The sequence below is a fragment of the Pongo abelii genome, chromosome 5 (genome assembly GCF_028885655.2).
Source record: "Pongo abelii isolate AG06213 chromosome 5, NHGRI_mPonAbe1-v2.0_pri, whole genome shotgun sequence".
Taxonomy (NCBI): domain Eukaryota; kingdom Metazoa; phylum Chordata; class Mammalia; order Primates; family Hominidae; genus Pongo; species Pongo abelii.
Genome location: NC_071990.2, coordinates 36288811 through 36301707, shown reverse-complemented (window position 1 = coordinate 36301707; position 12897 = coordinate 36288811). Strand labels below are relative to the sequence as shown.

General features: G+C 39.3%; 1 protein-coding gene across 4 annotated transcripts in view; it reads right to left on the bottom strand.

Annotated features, from left to right (window-relative positions):
- Nucleotides 1-12897, bottom strand: part of MAPK14 (mitogen-activated protein kinase 14) — an 83940-nt gene that overhangs the window by 69511 nt on the left and 1532 nt on the right. The gene's annotated exons all lie outside the window — the stretch shown is intronic.

The following is a 12897-nucleotide window of genomic DNA, read 5'->3' as shown; positions in this document are numbered from 1 at the left end:
GCAGGCTGAGAGCTCTTTCTAAATAATCTTCAAATCCTTTCTCCTCCATAAAACCATACTGACCACTATAACTCACAATGTCTCCACTTCTCTGTACACATCAATACCTTCATACATATATACACAATTTATTAATATTTTAGGTCTATTTCTTTTACACATTGGTGGGCATTTAACACTGTCTGATGGATGACTGGCAAATTTCCTTCACTACAGTAAATCTAAAATGTAAGCATCAACATTTATACCTATATATTTCAAACTTTCAAAATTATGTTGCATTAATATCTAGAGTTATTGAAAACTTCAGGTAAATTGGTTCACTCCTATTGTAATTTTTATAACTACTGTCAATCATCAGTGCTAATGATGACATCCGCTTCACATATCTAAACTGAACCATTCAAGTTTGTAACATGAATCCCATTCCAAGGGAAGTTAGTGTTACATCTCTGGTATCTTCAAGAAGTGTGTAGGAAAGTAATCAAGGGAAAGCATGAAACATTACATCTCAATAGATTTAGAATCCAAAGGGTCAGTCATTCTTGAAATTAGGTTTGAAAGTACAAATTTGGAAGTATAGTATATGAACAAGACCATTGTTGAGACTATCAGATAATGAATTCAAAAAGAATATGCACAGAAAGAGAAAAGAAAATTTAAGAATGGATCACAGAGCAGAAAGAAAAGAGGAAGAAAAAACTGACCAATGGATGAAATAGGAGAATTAGAGAAACACAAGGAAAAATCTGAATAGCAGAGTACTTTAAGGTGGTGTTTAAAAAAAAAAAAAGAGCACATTAAATGTTAAGATGTATACATTGTGACACTAAAGTTAGTTACTGCCTCACAGCCTTAAAGTAATTAAAGCAGTAGCAATGATAATTCAGGAAAATGCATTGTATCTTCTAAGGTACCAGAATACATAATGTGTCTAAATGACATCTAAATCAAAGAAGGCTGATCTTCCTGAGTTACTGCTACCTGAGATCCATAAGATCTTCAAAATTTCAGTCTGTTATTACCTAATATTTTTAAAACTAAGCAAGCCTTCCCAGATGCAAGAACCTTCAAAAATGTACAGAAAATTAATTCACAATGTACTATTTCTTGCTCCTTAGTTTATGTGCAGCTCTCTTTGTGGTCTTCTAAACAGCATTTTACTTCTAGCAGTTTGAAAATGCTAAATACTGAAAGAAGACAGGAGAGAAACGACACAGAATACCAGAAGAGACACTAGGGTTTAAAACGCTACCTACCTACCAACTTGGACTTCATGCTAATTTCCTTCCAAGAAAAAATTCAAAACACCCTAAGTTGGGGCCATGACAATGACAAAACACAATTATTCATGAAAATTGGGTCTCCCTCACTAATTAGTTGTTTCTCAAATGCGCCAGTGATACACCTGGCCTCTTGCAAACATGCTTGTGCAAGTTCTCCCATCCATTAAGCTTATCGGGTTATAGGTAGGACCTTGACCATTAGAAATGCTGTTACTCTCCTAGAAATAACAAAAATCATGTTTAGAGAGGCTCAATTTATAATGCAGAAAGTATAGCATTTCTACCTTTTTGCAGGTGGAAGGTTCATGTTATCCCATCTAGTTTTTACTCAGGACCAACCAATCCAAATATATAGGGTTATATAACTGGTTCTCAACTAAAGGTGATTTTGCCCTCCCTACCCGTCAAGAGATATGTGGCAATGTCTAGATATTTTTGGTTGTCACAACTGGAAATTGCTATTAGTATGTAGTGAGTTGGAGACAGGGATGCTGCTAAACATACTACAATGCACAAGTCAGTCCCCCACAACAAAACATTATCCCACCTAAAATGTCAATAGGTTGAATTACCCTGGGTTATACAGGTTGAGTATCCCTAATCTGAAAATCCAAAACCTAAAATGCTTCAAAATCCAAACTATAGAGGACTTCCAAAGCCATCTATGAGGAAACATAAATATGTCTCCTCTGGACTCATACTTTTTTTTTTTTTTTTTTTTGAGACTGAGTCTTGCTCTATCGCCCAGACAGGAGTGCAGGGGCGTGATCTCGGCTCACTGCAACCTCCGCCTCCCGGGTTCAAGTGATTCTCGTGCCTCAGCATCCTGAATAGCTGGGGTTACAGGCACACACCACCATGCCCAGCTAATTTTTGTAGAGATGGGGTTTCACTATGTTGGCCAGGCTGGTCTCAAACTCCTGACCTCAAGTGATCCACCCACCTCGGCCTCCCAAAGTGCTGGGATTACAGGCATGAGCCACCGCGCCCAGGCTGGACTGGTATTTTCGAAAGCAGGTACCCTTCTTCTCTTTTAAATCTCTGTAAACAAAACATCTAGTATAGTGCACTGGAAATACTACATTAATGAACTTATAAAAACAAAGAACAAAACTGGTATGCTTTTTTTCTTCACATGCTCACATGCTGTGTGGTGTCTACATTTTAAGCCATAAGCTTGAAAATGCAATCAATACATACTTTTGAGTAGAATGACAGTCAGACACACATACTCACACACACACACCTTCCCTTCATATCACAGGCACAGTGACAATATCACCAAGGACTAAGGGAAGTAAGTTTTGAGGAAAATAAGGAATTTGTAACCACACATTCAAATAACAGGAGCCAACATGTTCAGGGTCTAATGTTACTCAGACAGCAGGTCTAGACAAAATAAACATTTGTTCTATTATCTTTTTGTTATGTTGCCATGGGAATCTATGTTTGCAGGAAAACTTATTTTCTGCAACCTGATGATAGAGCAGTAAAAGAGGGAGAGCTCTGATGAAAAGAGGAGAGGGGCTTACATCTGTAAAGGCAGGGAGGACAATAAATAATATGGGTTTTTATAGGGTCACATGTCTGTAGACAATCTTTCAATCTGTATGATGTATTTAAGTTTAACAGAGAAGTCCTTGGGGCCTCAAAGCTAAGACATTAATGACAAATAACAATGGTCTAACCTCTACTAAAAGTATTATAATGGGGAAAAGGCAGAGGAAGGTAAAACAGAAAAAGGGTCAAATAAAATCAAATAAAACTTAAATGTTTAACTGTTGAAAGAAGGTAAAAATGACTTTTAAAACATGATCCAACAGTAAGAAAAACCCTAAAAGCCAAAGAGTTTTAAACAACACTCAATCTGCCAGCAGACTAATCTTCTTTTTTCAGCTAACTCAAGAGCTAATCTCTGCTCCTTCCTTTTGGCAACAAAAACCTGAAAAAGTAAAGTAATCCCATGTTATTTAAAGAGCTGGACTGGAATACCCTAAATTTCTAGGGCCCAACAAAAATACTGACTGCTGGAATGACAGTTGTGAGCATGCGTCAGGGCTTGCACCAATTCATCTAACTCCACCGTTCTATCCTATTCACAGTAGTGGTTTAGGGTAGAATGGGTAAGGAACCGAAATGAAAAACTTGGGACCCTAGAGCACAGTGATCTGTTAAAACAAGATTTAGGTCATGTCCTTCCTCTGGTCATAACCCTCCAAGGCTTCCCCTCTCACTTAAAGGAAAAGTCACAGTCTGTATAAAGGCAAATAAGACCCTACATGATCCCTGCATATCTGCAACCCCCCCACACCCCACTTTTCTCCCTATATTTGGCCCCTGGTTCATTTAGCTCCAGCTGTACTGGTCTCTTAGCTATTTCCTGGAGCACAGGGCCCTTACCTCAGGGCTTTTGCACACTTGCTAATCCTCAACCTAGAATGTTCTCACATCCTCACCCATGTCCAACCAGTGTCCTATATCACCTTCTTCAGGTTTTTGCTCAATTGTTACTTTATCAATGATGCTTACCCTGTTCACCTTTCTTAAAAGTGCAACAGCCATCCTAGCACTCACTCTCCTTCCCTTGTTGCATTTTCTCCACAGCACTTATCTGACATATTATAAATTTTGTTTATTATCTACTTCCACTGCCATCCCCATTAGAATATAGCTTCCTTTTTTTTTTTTCTTTTTGGAGACAGGGTCTCACTCTGTCACCCAAGCTGGAGTACAGTGGCAGGATCACAGCTCACTACAGCCTCAACTTCCCAGGCTCAAGCAATCCTCCCAGGCTCAAGCAATCCTTCCATCTCAGCCTCCCAAGTAGCTGGAACTATAGGAGTGTGCCACCAAGCTTGCCTAATTTTTTATTTTTATTTTTTAGTAGAGGAGACTCCCCATTTTGCCCAGGCTGCTGGTTTCTAACTACTGGGCTCAAGGAAACCTACCTTGGCCTGCCAAAGTGCAGGGATTACAGGTGTGAGCCACTCACTGCACCTGGCCAGAATATAGCTTCTTAAGGCAGAAATTTTTGTCTCTTTTGTTCATATTTCATCTCCAGCACTTACAGCAAACCATACATGGTAGGCACTCAAGGTATGATGAGTCCTGTCCTCAAGGAGATTACCATGAACCTATGTTCCTTCCCCTTTCTCTCTACAATCTTGTACCCTGTAACACTCTTTTGTAACTTTGTAACACAAAGTTCAGAAAATGGCACTAAAATATATCCATTTGCCCCAGGCCAAAACTTAGAAATCCTAGACTCCTCACTCTCCTGTACTTCTTTCCCCCCACATTCAGCCTTGGAGCCAAGCATGCCCAAAACCCAGTATCAATTTGTCAAGTACAGTATTTACAAACCACCACTTCTTCTTCCCTATAATAAATTATTAAAAGACTTGAACACTGCACGGGAAAGCTGGTTAATTTTGTAAATCCTTAACACATACATACAGGTGTATCTCAAAGATATCATGAGTTCAGTTCCAGACAACCACAACACAGTGAATATCACAAAAAAAAGAGTGACATGAATTTTTTCGTTTTCCAGTGCATATAAAAGTTATATTTACATGATACTGTAGTCTATTAAGTATGCACTAGCAGTATGTCAAAAATATATATGTGTATATATATACATACCTTAATTTAAAAATATTTTATTAGCCGGGCATGGTGGCTCATACCTATTAATCTCAGCACTTTGGGAGGCCGAGGCAGGAGGATTGCTTGAGGTCAAGAGTTTGAGACCAGCCTAGCCAACATGGTGAAACCCTATCTCTATTAAAAATACAAAAATTGGCTGGGCATGGTGGTGCACACCTGTAATCCCAGCTACTCGGGAGGCTAAGGTGGGAGAATTGCTTGAACCTGGGAGGTGGAGGGTGCAGTGAGCCGAGATCGCACCACTGCACTCCAGGCTGGGCGACAGAGCGACACTCCGTCTCGAAAAAAAAAATAAATAAATAAATAAATAAATACTTTTTTGCTAAAAAATGCTAAGGGTCACCTGAGCCTTCAGCAAGTCATTATCTTCTTGCTGGTGGAGAGTCTTGTCTCAGTGTTGATGGCTGCTGACTACTCAGGGTGATAACTGCTGAAGGCTGGAATGACTATGGCAATTTCTAAAAATAAGACAACGGTGAAGCTTGCTGCATTGATTTACTCTTCCTTTCGTGATAGATTTCTCTGTAGCCTGCAATGGTGTTTGACAGCATTTTACCCACAGTAAAACTACTTTCAAAATGGGAGTCGATCCTCTCAAACCTTGCTGCTGCTTTATCAACTAAGTTTATGTAATATTCTAAACCCTTTGTTGTCATTTCAACAATGTTCATAAGCATCTTCCCCAACAGTAGATTCCACCTCAAGAAACTACTTTCTTTATTCATTCCTGAGAAGCAATTTCTCATCTATTAAAATTTTTTTTTTTTTTTGAGATGTACTCTTGCTCTATCGCCCAGGCTGGAGTGCAGTGGCACAATCTCGGTTGCCACTTGGTTGCAGTGGCTCACTGCAACCTCCACTTCCCAGGTTCAAGCAATTCTCCTGCCTCAGCCTCCCAAGCAGCTGGGACTACAGGTGTACACCACAACACCAAAAAATACAAAAAACAAATTTTTGTATTTTTTGTAGAGGCAGAGTTTCGCCATGTTGGCCAGGCTGGTCTCAAACTCCTGACCTCAGATGATCTACCTGCCTCAGCTTCCCAAAGTGCTGGAATTACAGGTGTTAGCCACCGCCCCCAGCCACCTTGCACTACAAGTTATGCTATGGAGACAGGTTCTTTCCTTAAACCTATGAAACACCCTCTGCTAGCTTCAAACTTATTTTTTGCAGCTTTCTCACCTGTCTCAAACTTCATACAATTAAAGAGAGTTAGGGCTTTGCTCTAGATTAGGCTTTGACTTAAGGGCACGTTGTGGTTGGTCTGATCTTTTATCCAGACCACTAAAACTTTCTCCATCTCAGCAACAAGGCTGTTTTGCTTTCTAATCATTCGTTTACTGGAATATAACTTTTAATTTCCTTCAAAAACTTTTCATTTGCATTCACAAATTGGCTGTTTGGTATAAGAAGCCTAGCTTTCAGCTTATCTCAGTTTTCGACATGCCTTCCTCACTATGCTTAATCATTTCTAGCTTCTGATTTAAAGTAAAAGACATGCAAACATTCCTTTCACTTGAACACTTAGAAACCACTGTAGTGTTATTAATTGGCCTAATTTCAGTATTATTGTGTCTCAGGGAATAAGGACGCCTTAGGAGATGGAGAGAGGGAACAGCTGGTTGGCAGAGCAGTCAGAACACACACAATGTTTATCAATTAAGTCTGCCTATGGGCATGGTTCCAGACATGACAAAACAATTACAACAGTAACATCAAAGATCAGTGATCTCAGATCCCCATAAGATTTAATTATAATGAGAAAGTTTGAAATATTGCGAGAATTGCCAGGCACAGTGGCTCACACCTGTAATCCCAGCAGAATAGCCGGGCACGGTGGCTCACACCTGCAATCCCAGCACTTTGGGAGGCCAAGGCAGGCAGATCACAAGGTCAGGAGTTCGAGACCAGCCTGACCAACATGGTGAAACCCCATCTCTACTAAAAATACAAAAATTAGCCAGGTGTGGTGGCACATGCCTGTAGTCCCAGCTACTCGGGAGGCTGAGGCAGGAGAATCGCTTGAAACCGGAAGGCGGAGGTTGCAGTGAGCCGAGATCGCACCATGGTATTCCAGCCTGGGCGACAGAGCAAAACTCCGTCTCAAAAAAAAAAAAAAAGAAATATTGCGAGAATTACCAAAATGTGACACAGAGACATGAAGTGAGCACATGCTGTTGGAAAAATGGTGCCAAGAGACTCGCTTGCCACAGGATTGTCACTAACCTTCAATTTGCAAAAAAAAGCAATTATCTGTGAAGCATAATAAAACAAGTTGTGACTGTACTTAATTTATGGAAGCACTGTGAAAGACAAACTACTCCAAATACTGAAAGTTTCTTTTACAAAAAACATTTCCAAGTTTAAAGAAGTTTTTGGTCATTTTCCTGACGAAACAGCTGCATGACTTCCACAGCAGCCATGAGAAGACATCCCTAAGTTCCAAGTCAGGGGAGCCCACTTTATAATGAGGCTTTTCTGAGCACTGCAGTAATTATACCTCTTAGATAAGAACAAGTCAGTTTTACCCCAAATTTTACTGCAAAAAGCAAAAATCTAATGTATTTTCAATGGGCTGGAGAGGCAGTTATTTCTATTTATATCCTATACTTATGTAACACAAACATGTACAGACAGTCCCAACTTTACATAAATGTACACTAAAGAATTTCAATCCAATAGGATTCATAAATTCAGGAATTAACTATTTGCACTGCCTAATAATTCCTTCAGAAAAAATTTTAATCTGGGCAATGAGTGCATTTTTGATTTATCAGTTCTGAGGAAGAGACATGACTTTAATGGGTTAAATGGGTTAAGTCATTACCCCTCACATAAACTGGGTAATGACACTGGTGGAATTGCTTTCCTGCACTGAAGCTCTATTCCGAGTGACTCAGCAACCCCTTTTTCACAAGAGGAGGTGAACTGCATAAGAGAAGGTGCCACCACGCAACCTCAGCAGCCCATATCTATCAGAAAGGAGACTACTAAAAGTAGCACTGACAAGTATGCCATTCCTTTAATGAATGAGTCCAGCTCCCCATCTATAAAATGGAGTTAATAAATATCAGCCTCCATGGAGCTAGTGAGAACTGATTGATAATGTTTTGAATGAAAACACTTTATAAACTGCAAAAATCCCTAAAAATGTCAGTTAATTCTAAAGTGAGGGTGATCTACCCCAGTGAATTCTTCCATCTTTGAATTCTAGGCCCCAGGGGCTCAGCAATATCTGCAATCTTCCCCATGAAAGGCAAAGTCAACACAGATCATCTCTGAGACTGGGCTAGAAAGAAATCAAAAGCAGAGTACTCCTCCGTATCAAGAAATCAAACTGGCAGAACTGAAAACCTGGAGATCCAGGATAAGCTTATTTTAAAGAAGAACCAGTGCAGGCCGGGTGCGGTGGCTCACTCCTGTAATCCCAGCACTTTGGGAGGCCAAGGTGGGTGGATCACGAGGTCAGGAGTTCGAGACCAGCCTGACCAACATGGTAAAACCCCGTCTCTACTAAAAATACAAAAATCAGTCAGGCATGGTGGCACGCACTTGTAATCTCAGCTATTCAGGAGGCTGAGGCAGGAGAATTGCTTGAACTCAGGAGGCAGAGGCTGCCATGAGCCGAGATTGCACCACTGCACCCCAGCCTGGGCGACACAGCAAGACTCCGTTTCAAAAAAAAAAAAAAAAAGTGGAAAAATGGGATTTGATAATAAAATGACTTTATAGCCAGCTTCAAATGAACTCTTTCTTAAAACAATCTTTATACATCAATAATACAAATGCTTGCCGTTAATTGTGTTTAAAGACTTCTTATTGACTGACACTGGTAACATACAGGCAACTACCTTACTTTTGGTTACAAAGAAAAGAATGGAAAGCTCAGCATGGACCTACTATCACTACCAGAAAAGTAAAGGGCATACCCTTCTCACTGGTCAGGAGTCAAGAAAGTCACCCTTGTATACTTAATAATGATGCACTTTTATTTCTTTGTGCCATGGCTCATTCTAAAAAAAAAAAAAAAAAAGATCTAAAATGGTGAATGGCCATTAATAGTTAAAAAAAGTTACCTTCACTTATTTCTATTATACTAGAATAATCTTGTTCCACAAAGCACTTAGGAAGTTGTATTTGATTTCTTAGCAAGTTCTGCTATCCTTTTACCAAAGGTTTTGTTATATGCGTTTTATGCTGATGATAAAGTGCACAACACAATGCTAGAACATTAGCAAGCAATCCACAAAACGTAGTTATTAAATCCACTAGGCTATAAGCTCCAGGAGAGAATGGATCGTCTTGTTTCTGTCTTGTTTAGCACTCTATTTCCAGAACCTAGCTATCTGGCCCATAGTAGGTATTCAATAAACACTGCTGAATAAACAGTTAAATACGATCTAAAAGTAATTCTCAACCGTCACCTCCTATTTTATGGTTACCAGTGCCCCACCTCCTCTAATCAACAGCAAGGGCCTGGAAGAACCGTACCCCAGAGGAAAGGCACTTAAGTTCCTGTTTGTATTTCCTTAAACTCACCACAAAGATTCTCCCCTTCTGTCCCAAAACCCTAAAATCAATGCTTTGCAACAATGTATTCTTAAACAATTTTGCTTCATTTCCCCTCACAAGACAACGCATAAAGTTCCTTAAAACTGCAAGACCTAGTCTAGTTCCCTTTATCCTTTAACGGAAAGGCATATTTGTAAAACTCTATTTTGATTCATAGTTGATTATCACACAGGTTTCTACTTGTTTTTTTACTATACTTAGTATAAATTAAAATAATATAGGCTTAAAATAATTTGTAAATGTTACAAAGTATACCACACTTTAGAGCATTAAAATTAGGAAACTGACAAATATTTCAATGAATGAATTTTATTCATCGAAATATTCTATTCATTTATTTTCATTCTTGAAAATAAAATTCAGGGGCTGGGTGTGGTGGCTCATCCCTATAATCCCAGCACTTTGGGAGGCCAAGGAGGGGGAACTGCTTGAGGCCAGGAGTTTGAGACCAGCCTGGGCAACACAGTAAGACCCTATCTCTACAAAATAAATAAATAAATATTAATAAAATAAAATTCAGAGATTTTTTTGGAAGTAGACTTCAGGTCCAGTTCAAGAAGTCACACAAAAAATTCTGTGTTGTTACTTTATAGTTATAACTCCTATCTGACCTAAAACAGTAGTATCACCAACCTGATTGCCTAATCTTTCTTATCAGACTTGAGTCCAAATTCCCTAAATTATTTGGATTCAAATGGACTGTTATTCCCTAAAATCAAATCTACTCTCAAAAAAATGAAGATGGACGGCCAGAGACGGTGGCTCACCCCTGTAATCTCAGCACTTTGGGAGGCCAAGGCAAGTGGATCACCTGAGGTCAGGAGTTAGAGACCAGCCTGGCCAACGTGGTAAAACCCTGCCTGTATTAAAAATACAAAAATCAGCCGGGCATGGTGTTGCACACTTGTAATCCCAGCTACTTGGGAGCCTAAGGCAGGAGAATCACTTGAACCCATGAGGTGGAGGTTACAGTGAGCAGAGATGGTGCCACTGCACTCCAACCTGGAGAACAGAGTGAGACTCTGTCTCAAAATAAAAAAGAAGAAGAAGAAGAGTATCATAGGCTCCAAAGTGGATTCCAAAAGAAGTTCCAAAAAATGTTTTCTGCCACACCTAAAAAGGTACTCATTGAAAGAACAACTTCAGGCTCGGCACGGTGGCTCAGGCTTGTAATCCCAGCACTTTGCGAGGCCAAGGAGGGCAGATCACTTGAGGTCAGGAGTCTGGGACCAGCCTGGCCAACATGGAGAACCCCATCTCTACTAAAAATACAAAAATTAGCTGGGTATGGTGGCGGGCACCTGTAATCCCAGCTACTTGGGAGGCTGAGGCAGGAGAACCGCTTGAACCCAGGAGGTGGAAGTTGCAGTGAGCCGAGATGGCACCACTGCACTCAAGCCTGGGCGACAGAGTGAGACTTTGTCTCAAAGAAAAGAACAACTTCAAATAACTATGCTGAATCTCTGAATAAGATAACACTTAAATTGTAAATCTAAATTCTGGTATTTTCATTCCAACATTAGTTATAATTGTTTATTGTCAACTGTCATACAATTTCAGTTTCAGTTGTATTTTCCTTCACCAATATGCTGTAGGTTACATCTTAAATCCCTTTAGTGGAAAGACTACTAAACAAACAAGCAAATAAAAAAAACCTCTGCCTCCCTGGAAAGACACAAGACACTCAACAGTGTCTGTCTTTTAGAGAGTAGAGTGGCTGGAGAACAAAAAGGAAAGGAGACTTTTCACTGAATATCTTTTTTTTTTTTTTTTTTGAGACGGAGTCTCACACTTTTGCCCAGGCTGGAGTGCAGTGGAGCAATCTCGGCTCATTTCAACCTCCGCCTCCCGGGTTCAAACCATTCTCCCGCCTCAGCCTCCCAAGTCGCTGGGAGTACAGGCGCCCGTCACCACGCCTGGCTAATTTTTTGTATTTTTAGTAGAGACGGGGTTTCACCGTGTTAGCCAGGATGGTCTCGATCTCCTGACCCCGTGATCCACCCGCCTCGGCCTCCCAAAGTGCTGGGATTACAGGTGTGAGCCACCGCGCCCGGCCCACTGAGAACCTTTTTAACACTTTCAAATTTTATACAATGTCAATGTATTACCTATTTTTAAAAATCTGTTGAATAAAAGTACTTTTAAGTGTCAGATACTGCTGGCTTCTATACCACAGAAAAGTATACCACTAAAGAATTGTGGAGTTAATTTTAGTGGTACTTCACTGTAAATCTGAATCTCCTGTTCCAGTGCAGAGCTAGTCACCAACAGTAGCGAACCCTTGCAAGCAATTCAATTGGAGTTCACCCAAACCCTCTACAGTTGAGTTATTCTGCTGTATCACTCCATTAGAATTTAAATAGCATTGAAAACGAAAACGTGATACTACAGAAATGTATGTGTCAATTCAAGAATGAAAAAATGGAAGTATATTAATAAGCTACAAAATATTAAAAGAGCAATGATCCAAATACATCTTTGAAAATTAGCAAATCAATTAGATATATATAATATGTACATACTGAACGTATATACCTATATAATATGTACATACTGAACGTATATACCTATATAATATGTACATACTGAACGTATATACCTATATAATATGTACATACTGAACGTATATACCTATATAATATGTACATACTGAACGTATATACCTATATAATATGTACATACTGAACGTATATACCTATATAATATGTATATACTGAACTGTATACCTATATAATATGTATATACTGAATGTAAAATGCTGCAAACCAACTACACACACACTCTCTGAATGTAAAATGCTGCAAATTCCTTTAAAATGTAAACTGCCATGCTGTAAAAACGGGAGAAAGATGTCAAGCACGGTGCTATCTGCAACATAACTTAAGCAGCTTGAACTAGAAAATGCAATATGATCTGTTGCTGGACACAATTGCACAATCTCAATTACCCAGAAGATTCTACCAAACAGGAAATTCATGATGTGACTTCGGGAAACACAGAAATCATATTTAAAGATTAACACATCCAAAAGCCTGGAATTTGTTCCAAAACAAAAAACGATTTTACAGGACCCTTTTCAAATGACGCATACAATACCAATTACTAAAACACAGAAAAAGCTAACAGTTAAATCTGATACTTAGTTTCAGATCCGTAGCTTTCAAATTATAGAAAATCTAAAATACAGGGTATAAAACCTTGGAAGTTAGAGAGCAGTTAGTGAAATACTTCAGGTCTGGAAATTATATGGTATCGACTTAATTTAAAACACACTCACGGTGTAAATTAAAGCTAAAAAGTATCTCTTCCCTTCCTTTTCTATGTGGTTCCATATCCTTACGAAAACCATCGTGTACCTCAGGCCATAAAT